The sequence below is a fragment of the Nelumbo lutea genome, chromosome 1 (genome assembly GCF_056320005.1).
Source record: "Nelumbo lutea isolate HS-2025 chromosome 1, American lotus-T2T, whole genome shotgun sequence".
NCBI classification, from domain to species: Eukaryota; Viridiplantae; Streptophyta; class Magnoliopsida; order Proteales; family Nelumbonaceae; genus Nelumbo; species Nelumbo lutea.
In genome coordinates, this window is record NC_142684.1 from 18,728,555 (window position 1) to 18,740,792 (window position 12,238).

A 12,238-nucleotide genomic window follows, 5' to 3' on the forward strand; every position below is an offset into this window, starting at 1 on the left:
AGCAAAAGTGTTGTTCAACACCACCATCAAACAGTTTCAATCTGATGGTGGGTGAGAATCCAAAGTATTTAAACCTCTCCTTGATAAGTATGGTATCATTCAATGTGTGTCATGCCCACACACATAGGAGTAAAATGGCTTTGTAGAATGTAGACATTGTCAAATTGTCAAGACTGGTCTAACATTACTTTTTCGTGCCTCATTACCTACTAAGTACTAGTGGGAAGCTTTCCATTTAGCTATGTACCTTGCAAATCACTTGCCTACCAGGACTCTTCAGATGAATAGTTCGATGGAAGTCCTATTTGGGATTACACCAAATTACAAAGAATTGAAAACATTTGGGTGTGAATGTTTTCCTTTAGTTCAACCATACAATGCTCACAAGCTTCAATACCACTCTATAAGTTGTGCTTTTCTAGGTTATTATGATTGCTATCATGGCTTTATATGTCTTGACTTTGCTTCAGGTCAAACTTATATTTCCCACCATGTCACATTCAATGAAAGCTCCTTTCCATTCACAATGAAGAATGTGTGTAAAGACAGTACAGTGGTTTCATAGTCATCTCCTACTTTAGTTAAATTGGACCACCACCCGCTATGGTTCCCATTCCATTCACAGATTCAATCGGATTCACTCACACTGTTGATGCATCAAATCGTGTCACTGAACCTATCACATATCAACATGATTCCGTTGTTGATTCGCAACTCTCTCCATAAAACTCTTCCAGTGCAACTCTCTCCAAAAGTAAAGTGGGAATCTTTAAGCCAAAGATCTATATTGCCTCCACTTCCCACCCTCTTCTCATGGATGTAGACCAAGTTGCTTCCGCAAGGCTCTATAAGACCCCAAATCGAAGACAACCATGCAAGATGAGTTTGAGGCATTGCAACGCAACAAGACTTGGCTTTAATTCCCTGTCAATCTCACATAAACATAGTCAATTGCAAATGGGTGTTTCATCTCGAGTACAATCCCAATGGCTCCATTACAAGGCACAAGGCGTGTCTTGTTGCCAAAGGATACAATCAATGTGAAGGCCTTGACTATCAAGAGACATTCAACCCGAAGGTAAGCCTAAACTACTGAAAAATTCATTTATAGAAGCGACCATAACTACCTTTAAAAGCATAAAAAATGCCTCTAAACGTTATAAGAGGCAACCAGGTAAGAGACTCTAAAAGCCCTGTTGCTAAATATTTTAGAAGAGCTTGGTTGAGCATTAGAGCCGGATTTATAATTCACCTCTAAATTAGACTTTTAGAAGCACATTCGACTGCCTCTATTGCACTGACGCTAAAAATCCTGTATAGAGACAGTTAAAAGTGCCTCTGAAGGTTCAATTTAGAGGCGCACTTAAACGCCTCTAAAGGATTTTGCGGCAATTTTATGTGCCTCTAAAAGAAATCTAAGAAAAGGAAAAATCTGTATGCTTTAATATTTAGAGGCACTTTTGGCTACTTCTAAAAAGGTTCCAATTTTTTTTAAAAAAAAGTGCAATATATTGTGAATATTGTTACATAAAAATGCCTCTAAAGGTTATAAGAGGCAACCAAGTAAGAGACTCTAAAAGCCCTGTCGCTAAATGTTTTAGAAAAGCTTGATTGAGCATTAGAGCCGGATTTATAATTCGCCTCTAAATTAGACTTTTAGAAGCACATACGACTGCCTCTATTGCACTGACACTAAAAATCCTGTATAAAGAGTTAAAAGTGCCTCTGAAAGTTCAATTTAGAGGCGCACTTAAACACCTCTAAAGGATTTTGCGGCAATTTTACGTGCCTCTAAAAGAAATCTAAGAAAAGGAAAAATCTGTATGCTTTAATATTTAGAGGCACTTTTGGCTACCTCTAAAAAGGTTCCAATTTTTTTTAAAAAAGTGCAATATATTGTGAATATTGTTACATAAAAATTCTAATTAATACACCTATATGAAAATATATTCAATCAAAACATAAAACATGTATGAAAATATATATAAAATCCAAAAAGATACACCTTATTCATAAAATTCAAATTCACTTCCATCATCATTTTAACAAAAAAAAAATACAACATTCAGCCCTCATTATATTCATTCTTCCTTCTGATTAGATGTCTATGGCGTCTACTCTTGTCCCAATTATCTTTAAGCGAACCTCACTATCTTTTTTAATTTTAACCTGAAACAGATCAAGAAAAAGTTTTGGAATCAATATTTGTGAAGTGAAATTACATGAATTACATTTAATGCAAGAGGAAGCCAGGCTCTAAAACATCCAGATCCGTTGAAGTCATATTTAAAGTTAGGTTCAGCAAATATGAACTTATTTAAAGCATCTTTCAATAGGTTGGGTTAGGTGAAGTTAGGTTTAGCAGATATGAACTTGTTTAAAGCATCTTTCAATTCTAAAATTGTGGACTCCAAGTCAGGTTCGGCTAGGTTGGGTCGGGTCAAGTTGAGTTGGGCCTAGGCTTAAGTTGGTTTGAATAGGTTGGGTTAGGTGAAGTTAGGTTCAGCTAGGTTGGGTTCAAGTTTGGGCAGATTGGATTTGGTTTCTTACTGCAAGTTGAGGCGGAGGGAGTGTGGCTCAGGTCTGTTTTTCTGCTTTTAAAAAAAAAAGCAGTGGGTACAAGGTTTAAAGGAGTTTGGGACTAGTTTTGTGTCGGTTTTCTGCTGCAAATTGCAGTGCTGGCACGGGTTACTGGGAGCAGGTTCAAGGCTGTTTTTTGCTGTGTAGATAAGAGGGTTTAAGGAGTTGGATTTGGGCTGGTTCCGCACCAGTTTTCTGCTGCAAATTGCAATAGTGGTGCTGGTTACCGGAGCGGTGTCCGAGGCTGGTTTCGACTGAAAAAAAATCAGTAGATAGGAGCGGGTTTGAGGCTGGCTTCTGCTAAGAAACATTCAACAGATAGGAGGGTCAACGAAGGCAGGTTTGGGGTTGATTTTGTACCAGTTTTCTGCTACAAATTGCAACAGTGGCACAGGTTATCGGGAGCCAGTTTGTGGTTGGTTTCTATTGAGAAAAATTCACCAAATAGATAGGTTAAGGAAGGTGGGTTTGGGGCTATTTCACGCCGATTTTCTGCTGAAAATTGCAGCGATGGCACAGGTTTCCAAGAGCGGATTCAGATCCGAAACTTGCTGCAAAAATACAAAAGGTGGACAGGTCGACAAAGGTGGGCTTGGGGCTGGTTTCATGCCAATTTTTCTGTTGCAAATTGCAGCAATGGTATGGGTCATGGTCGTTGGTTTCGGCATCTGGGCTGGTTTTCAGCTCTTAGATGGGTCGAGGATGATGGTTTCAGGACTGGTGTTCTGCTGCAAAAATGTAGCAGATGCAAGGATTCAAAGGGCGAGGTTTTGAACTGAGTTTGAGTAGGTTTTTTTTTGGACCGAGTTTGAGTAGGTTTTTTTTTTGGACCGAGTTTGAGTAGGTTTTTTTGCTGCAAATAGCAGCAATGTTATGGGTCAAGGTTGATAGTTTCAAGGCTGATTTCGTGCCAGTTTTCAGTGGTGGGTTGCAATGGTTGAGTGGATTCAGGGGTAAGGTCACCTGCAAAGAAAAAAGCACTCCAATGTATGCATTCATTCATCCATTCCACCCCTAATGTCCGAGAGTACTTCCCTCTCATCATCCATCCATTCCAAAACCACCATTCAACACAAAAATCACAAGAGCACCATATTCATGACAAACTTCATCAAAGAGAAGGATTTTACCTGACCCTAGAAAATTTGTGTTTAAAGCCAAGGCTTCCAGATGCCAATAATTTCTGAAAATCATATCAGAATTGTCAAATTTAAGTCAGCCATCTCTGCTATCAAATTAATTTAGATGTTAACTGATAGAATAATACTTAGTTTCAAACAAAGGTATAAGGAAACCGATGGCATAATCCAAGGTACCATAATGAAAGTACAAAATGGAAACTAAAGTGCTCTAAATGTTGATCAATCGAAACAATAACTAAATTGTAAACTCAACCAATTGTACCTGCTTCAATAATTATTAATGAATTCTATTTTCTGTTGTCGATAAAAAAAGGAGTAGTTGAACAAGTCATCCATGTAGTTGCCTATCAGCCCAAGGCAAATGGAATTCATATAGTTCGTTTTGGTCAATAATAAGGAAAAATCCGGGAGATGCAAATATATCATGATATTAGTGAAGGGCTTGGTAAGGAAGATAAGAGAGCACCAACTAGGTTCAAAGATCAGCATATTGGTTAGCTGATGCATTAGCAAGACAAGTATCAATAGAAGCCAGATGTACTAGGGGATTGTTTTTCAAGCTGCTTAACCATAAAAGAAAATATAAAGGATGCCATAAGGGTAGGGAGTTGGGGCTAGCCTATCAAGACAGAGTGCTTTGTGCAATGTAAAATTTGTACCTCTATCATTCTTTCTTCACAATTAATGAAGTTTATGGTTGTTATGGATAGAAAAGTAGTGTTTTAGTGAATTGTCATTGTGGGAGCTTGCTCCAGGTATCTATCTTCTATGACAATTATCTATTTTTTCTTCTAATCTTTCTCTATTAGTTTGATTTTCTATATCACATAGCAACCTTTTGTCTTTGGCTTTCTTTTGACCTCTTGTTGAATTATAGATTCAGCAATACTGTTATTAACAGTACAAGAATTCCCAATATACAGATGATAATAGAGCTCAGATGCAGAACTGAGAATAGAGATCCATTGGGGGAAAAGGCAGGTCATCTGAATATATAGATGATAATAGAGCTCTATTGGGGGAAAAGACCTCTAGCTGCTACAGCTCACAGATGATAATAAACCACATTGCAGTAGGTGCAGCCCTTTTATCATCAATAAAAAGCTTTCAACAAAAGTAATGGAGAAGGGAGTAAACATATTAAAAACCTAGTTCAGGTTTCAAGGACTTGAGGATAAGAAAGTGAGAAAATATTTAAAAATAACAAAAAAACAAATTTTGTTTCAAAAAACAAAAAATACATAGCAAAGAACATATTATTTTGTGTTTTTGTCTTAAGAAACAATCTGTTTTCAAATGAAATGATTTTGATTTGTTTTTAGAACCAGCAACAAGAAAAACAATTCACATTGAAGAATGCCCCTTTAATTAGCACCACTTGAACTTCAGACCATAAATCAATTTGCCAACAATTACTACCAGAACCTTGTTGCTTGGCCTAGGCTCCTTCATTCGAATCAAGAGCTCTTCAATAATGGGTCACAAGATGAGCAGATCCAATCCTATAATCTCAACAATGGTCTCTTCACGAGGGGTTTTACTGTGGCCATGGTAAAATTGGGTAACATTAGCCCACCCACTAGCAGTCGGGGGGAGATTAGAAGAAATTGCAAGAGTATTAACTAATAACTTCCTCTTCCTCACTATCACTAGGCTATTGATCAAATATGGACTATGGAGAGGAAATTAAGGCCATGTTTGGTTCAACCTATGTAACCAAAACATTGAAAAATGAGACCATCTAACCTGAGATGAAATTTGGAACTCAAAAATAGCAAACAGAAATTAAAGGACAATGGGAAGACAATAAGGAAATGAGTCATTGAGATGTTCTATTTGTTTATGTTTAATGTGGATAATCATGAAAATAACTTACACTTGGCAAATTACACCTATAGAAGGATTATAATAGACAAAGGTAAATTACCAATTACTAAAATAATAAAAGATGGCATTCTCATTGTTAAATTCAGTCAAAACTAAAAGCAAATTCATGTTTCTGTCGGCTAGATCTGCTATTGCTCAGCTTGCTAGTTGCATTAAAAACTCAAACCAAAAACCATATGAAAGTAAAAGTAAAGAATTTGAATGCCTACAAACTACACTACAGATGACTCTTGGTCTTCGATTGGAAGTTGCCATATAGAAAGGTGTCATTCTTGGATTGCAAATCCACTCCTACATGTCAAAATTTCAAAAGCTTATAGTTGTCACCAAGATTTCTTTGCATATTCACCCAGAACCTGCTTCACTTGGTGAAATTCTATAGGTAAAATCTATCACCTATGCTTTGAAAAGTACAATTCTTAATGATAAAGATGTCTACAGTTGAATTATTTATCCACATACAGTATTCTCCCCAACCTCCTAAACAACACAAAATATAGGGTATTCATTTGGAGGAAACAAAAATTATCCCGTCATATTTATCAATTTCATTCTATTCATCTAATGTTCAAGGGTTTGAGGTTGTTCTGCCAAACAAAGCAACCATGGAGCACATTGTAATTCCTGCTACATACACTTGAAACAATATATACCTGCTACATACACTTGAAAAGAACTCCTACAGTTGAAAATCTCAGAAGAGACAACTCTTTAGAAGTAATGGACATAAAACAACATCACATAACATAATCAGGTTTTGTTACTTTTTATAGGTTAAATCACAATATTGGACAAGTATTGAGGTAAGTATGGAGTTTAAACTTTAAACTACAGAGGGAAAGTAGGTACTGGTGATGAAAGATTGCCACATGGCAAGAATACAGATTTCAATAATGATGAAATTAAAGAAACAATAAGACCCACCTTCCATGTATTACAGCATGTAAAGTTACTAATAATCCTTTACTTCACAGTCAAAATCCCTCGTATATGATGCTTAAATTGACAGCTTGGCCTCTTTCAAGGCAAGGTTGGTCATTTACTTTCTTTCCCTATATACATTTAACATGTTTTGACAAGAGTTTGCTAAGGTCCTTCCCTTGTATCACAAGAATTGAGATGGAAACCACATAAGCTTTTCTCACATATCAGTGCCACCAATTGTGATTGGATAGTTTCAACCAAGTGATTTGGATTTTGGGTTGTTCAAAGTTCACAAAAACCATTGCATGGGCCATTGATAAGCTTTTGTAAATTAAATTATGCATAGAAGTCATATAAAATTAAACACAGAATACCCCTAATAACTAATTAATTAATGCCAAGGGTAACCACAATATATCGAAAGATGATCAGGTAACAACTCATTGATCAAACTAAAATGCAATGGTTTCAAGAAAAATCTATTAATGGCATAATTGGCTTTGTGTCAACAGGATTTTTCATCAGTTACATGCTTTTACCTGTGTATTGCAAGTACAGCAAGTTTATGCATGAGAGATCTAGAGAGAGAGAGAGAGAGAGGCTGCTTTACAATTTAGAAAAAAGAAACTGAGAAATGTTCTACTTGGTTTGGGATGAGCTGTAGAGATCAACCTTTGACATAGTGTATACAGTTTTAGAAAAAAGAAACGGAGAAATCAAAACTCTTCAGACCACCAACATCCCATTGCTTTAATCCATAAACATCATATACAGTTTTACTATTTCATTTTGACATAGTGTACATTTCATTTTGAATGAAATCAACCTTTGGGCTTCCAAAGCAGAAAACATGGTAGCTTGATCTTGGCACCACTTCCTCTCTTTTTGACAACCATTCTTTCTTTTTTTGAAATTCTTTCTCCATTAGTTTTTTGAGTTCCCTAGCTGGTAAAATTAACTATTTTGTTCTTTATTTGTCTTGGACTTTTTCCCCACTTTCTCTGCTGAAATCTATGTTCAACGTTAATACTAGATATATTTCATATTTCATCCTTAATGCTCCATTTTTAAATTCTTTCAACATAGCTTGAATTCCCCTATTCTATTGTGCACAATTTGATTCACCATTAGTAGTAAGAAAAAAAGGTTCATGTTTTAAGATAATGTTTACATACTGGTTTAAGGTAGCTAGGCCAGAACTGAACTGATAAAATGGGCATAGCAGCCCAAACCTCTTGTTTGATAATTTACCAAAGTTGCATAGGTAATTTAACTGCAATTTATTTTCCAGGCATGACTGAACTACAAACCTTGTCAAATTTTAAATAAGGAAAAACAAACTTTGGTGGGATTAGTTAGATGCAGGCTAAAAGTAAAGCCAAGGTTTGTCACCATTAAGTTGTGTTCCATTTGAAAGCAGTTAGGGAAAGGAAGGGGAAAGGTTGGGAAACCTGTTCAGCTAGGTGCAGACAGGCTCAGCTAGGCCAGCATTAGATGCCAACATGGATGGTCAAAGTTCCTATAAACTGCAAAATTATAGCTAGCCCAGCATTATAGAAGCCAAGGTGATGCTTTCCCCATCATCCTTCCATTTCATATTGACCTTTTTTGGAATCCTAAACAAGGAATTTTGAATATCATTATACCTTTGGTCTCCATTTCTTTAGAGAAATGATTAAAGTTGGAGCACCATTATATAAGTAGTTTTGGATCTGCCCCAAAGAAATTTTGACACTACCTGGAACCGACCCAACTAGTGAACGAATGGGTCTTATTTTCTGGAATTTTCATTAGACAGAATTTGTCCTGTAAAGGTCAGGCATGAGATGTGCACAACTGTATGCACAGCTCTAGTGGTTGCACTATTCCAAATTGAAGAACTTGACCAACCAATCATATCATTCAAGTGCTTCATTATTGGGACGTTCTCCAACATGAATGTTCTAGTTTTCACTGTTTCCAGGAAACATCACATCACCAAAAAGAAAAATAATAATAATAATAAAACATTGTTCAAAGTACTAATAATGCATCCACTGTGATTAAAACATTGCCAAGCAACTCAGCCACTTTTCTTTTGTTAAACATAATAAAAAAAAAAACATACCAACTGGCAATACTGTAAACAAAAATTCCAAATCCACCTCAAGCATCAAACCTTGAAATAGATTATCATCTTTTGTTCATCTCTACTATTTGAAGAAAATATTAAGAAAAAAACATAAATAATATTAATAGTAACAATAAAATCCATCCTAAGGATGCATCCGTTTAGGAATCTAGATAGTGAGAACAACTCAAAAGGACTGATAAAGATAGGAAGCAAAACAGAGGGAAGAAAAAGTTGCCAAATTTTCAAATACGACCAAAACAATATAGGAACACTTCCATAGTCTTCAGAAATATGTTACAGATCAAACATAAGTGGTCTTAATCATAAAACAAACAACAGAATGTATTCCTTCCTGCAATCAATTCTGATTTTTTGAAATTTTCAGAAAAAAATCTATAAAAAATATCAACCAGCCTCTTAACAGATTCTAGGGTTTCTTGTGAAGGTGGTTTACTAGCAGGACATACAGCTGTGGGCATCATGCTTAATGGATAGAATGAGAGAAAGAAAACGAAAGGGGGAGAGAGAAATTGATGACTTACCTTGCCGGAGATGAATTCAGTTCGGCTCTCAGCTGCCGAAGAAGTGTCAAGAGATGAGAGAGAGAGGGATGGAAACCTAGAATCGGCAAAGAGAAGGTTTGATGGTTTGCTACAGAAAAAGGGACGAATGAAAAGAAAAAAGTGAGAGAGAGAAAGAGAGGGAATGAGAAGAAGAAGATGAAAGGGAAGATGAAAGGGGGAGAGATAAATCGTGACTTACCTCTTAATACAGTTCGGTGCTTCTCAGCTGTCGAAGGTTTGATGGTCTGGTACAGAAAAAAAAAGGAATGAATGAAAAGAAAAAAGTGTGTGTGAGAGAGAGAGAGAGAGAGAATAAGAAGAAGATGAAAGGGGGAGAGAGAAATCGTGGCTTACCTCTTAATACAGTTCAATGCTTCTCAGCTGCCGAAGAAATTAGGAAATTGTGAATAAGGGATGGGAAGAGGGTTAGAAACCTAAAATCAATAAAGAGAAGAATTTGAAAGGGTTTTTACTTGTGCGGTTTGAGGGAAGACGAAAGAAGTTTGAAAGGGTTTCGTTTGCTTCTCGTTTGCGCGGGAGAGTAAGAATTTGAAAGGGTTTTTCGTTTGCTTCCCAATCACCCGCCGAGAGGACTTCTCCACAGTATTGGAATCCTCCACCGAAGTCCTTAAACCCCCAAACGCTAACTAATCTCCGTTCAACCTCATTAGCTAATACTTTAGATGTAACTAAATTTCAGTCCCCCCATCTGATAACGTTGTTAAAGAAGAAGATGAGAGACTACTGTAGTTGAGACCCTTACCGAAGAAGAGAAAGAAAAGAGGAAGAGGAGGAATGAAAGAAAAGAATGAAAAAGCTGGAAAATCCATCGTACAAGAGAAGGATAAAAATGAAAAGAGTGAACCCGCGCGTGATGGGTTTTTTGGGCGCCAAACCCAAAACGACGAATACTCTTTTCGTCCACCAAATCGGAACGTGCAAAAATAATAATATAGAGGCATTAAAAAGTGCTTCTATAATCACCCATAAAATTTGCCTTGTTTACTGTAGAGGCGGCTTTTCTTTACTGCCTCTATACGTAGAAATTCTAGTAGTGCTTGTGCATCCGTCCACTTGATGTACAAAATGCATTTTTATATTGTTTCTCTTCAAGAGGATGTAGTTTAACATTTAATGTCTTCAAAGTTTGATTTTCTTCTTGACAATGGTTTTATGGCTTCAAAGTTTGATTTATTTTTCTTTATCTTTCTATAAGGAAACATCATGTTCTATGCTCTCGTCTATATAGATGGCATCATTCTCACCGGCTCCCATCTATCTTTGTTAGATGATCTTGTTCTGAAAATGAGTTTAACATTTAATGTCAAAGATTTGGTGCCTCTTCATTTCTTTCTTGGCCTAGAGGTACATCACACTTCCAAGGGATTGCTTCTCTCTCAAAGAAAATATATAATTGATCATCTTAGACGTGCTAGTATGACTGATGCTAAACCAGCCTCTACACCCACAACGTCATCAACTATGCTCAACAAGCTAGACGGCCACACTCTCTCTGATCCCTCTCTCTATCGAAGCGTTGTAGGAGCACTATCTCAAAGGCATTCTATCAAGTTTGAGTAAACCTGATATAGCATTTGCAATAAATAAAATGTGTCAATTTCTTCACTCCCCAACTGATGTTCATTGGGCAACTGTGAAGTGCATACTTCTCTATCTCAAAGACATTCTATCACATGGCTTGCTATTCCAACATTCTCTTCCTTGCGTCTTCATGCATTTTCTGATGCAGATTGGGTTACATGTCCAGATGATTGACATTCACATGGTGGCTTTTGCATATATATGGGACCAAACTTGATCTCTTAGTCATCTTACAAGAAATCTACTGTGTCACCGTCTAGTAGCAAGTTTGAGTATAGGAAGCCTTATTGCACTAGCTGCTTCTAAACTAATTTGGCTGTGCTCTCTCTTACATAAGATTGGAGTTTCTCTTGGCTCTCCACCTGTTTTATGGTGTGATAACTTGGGTGCAACATTTCTCACTTCCAATCCGGTTTTCCATGCACGTATAAATCGCATAGAAATAGACTTTCATTTCGTACGAGATCAAGTGACCTAGAAGCTCCTTGAAGTCAAGTTTATCTCCTCACGTGATTATATTGCTGACGTCCTAACCAAGCCTCTTGGTCTTACTCCATTCTCTGTTCTTCGGTTCAAGTTGACTGTATCACCCCCAATCAACATGAGTGCAATTTCATTCATCACTGTCCAATGTTTATGCACGATGGATCTTGGGACGTCGACTGATGATCTTTTAGTCAAGGGAAATGAGATATGTAAGAGGTGTTTAATTTGTTGACAATTTGAATGCTGCTGTACCCATTGTGTTTGATCATGAGGATCTTAATTAAGCTGCAATTCTGAGAACGGGATTGTGTAAAACACAAGAATAAAGCAGGAGAGACAAGATTGGGTATCATTTAATTTACTGGAAAAGCAACTTCTTTCAATATTTCAATCCTCAAATAAACAAATAAACAAAATATCTTTCAGAATTGAGCTCACTCATGCTCCTATTTTGAGTCCCTTCCAGACTGGCTCCCTTCTGTTCTGTTAAAGGATATATATTTTGTTTTTCTCTCAATTAGATTCTGTTTTGTAGTTATTTTCTTTTTGGTTTGTTGTGTTTTTGCTCTGTAGACTTTTCTTTCTGTGTTGCCTTGTTGATTGCATCTTCGTACCAAAAAATAAAATAAAAAAGAACAAAGACTTGAGCATATATTTGGTTGCAGGATACTTACATATAAATGGTTGGTTAAGAATAGTCAAGAAGGAATGAAGTGATAAAAACAACATTCGAAAAGAAAAGCAAGGCTTATCCACTCTGGAAGGTGGGAATGAAAACATACACAAAATTGCACCTTCTCCCGGATTAAGCCAGTCATCCAAGAAAGAGCTTGCTCCCCTGCAACTCTATATCCCTTTAAGAACAACGATGCATGTCTAGAACGACGATGGAGGTCCTTTGTGATGTTCAGGATCTGGCCCTCCTGGTGATTCTCTCATGA

At 36.7% G+C, this 12,238-nt stretch overlaps 1 long non-coding RNA gene across 2 annotated transcripts; it reads right to left on the bottom strand.

Annotated features, from left to right (window-relative positions):
* Positions 1-1,806: 1,806 nt before the first annotated feature.
* Positions 1,807-10,132, bottom strand: LOC148873814 (uncharacterized). 2 transcript variants are annotated; one of them, XR_016105881.1, is made up of 6 exons: positions 9,683-10,132; positions 9,564-9,590; positions 9,409-9,454; positions 9,189-9,297; positions 3,711-3,763; positions 1,807-2,169 (listed from the first exon to the last, which is right to left on the bottom strand). It is a non-coding gene; the product is annotated as an uncharacterized LOC148873814 (long non-coding RNA). The 2 variants fall into 2 exon arrangements; XR_016105879.1 differs by lacking the exon at positions 9,683-10,132 and having other exon boundaries at positions 1,850-2,169; positions 9,564-9,666.
* Positions 10,133-12,238: the final 2,106 nt, after the last annotated feature.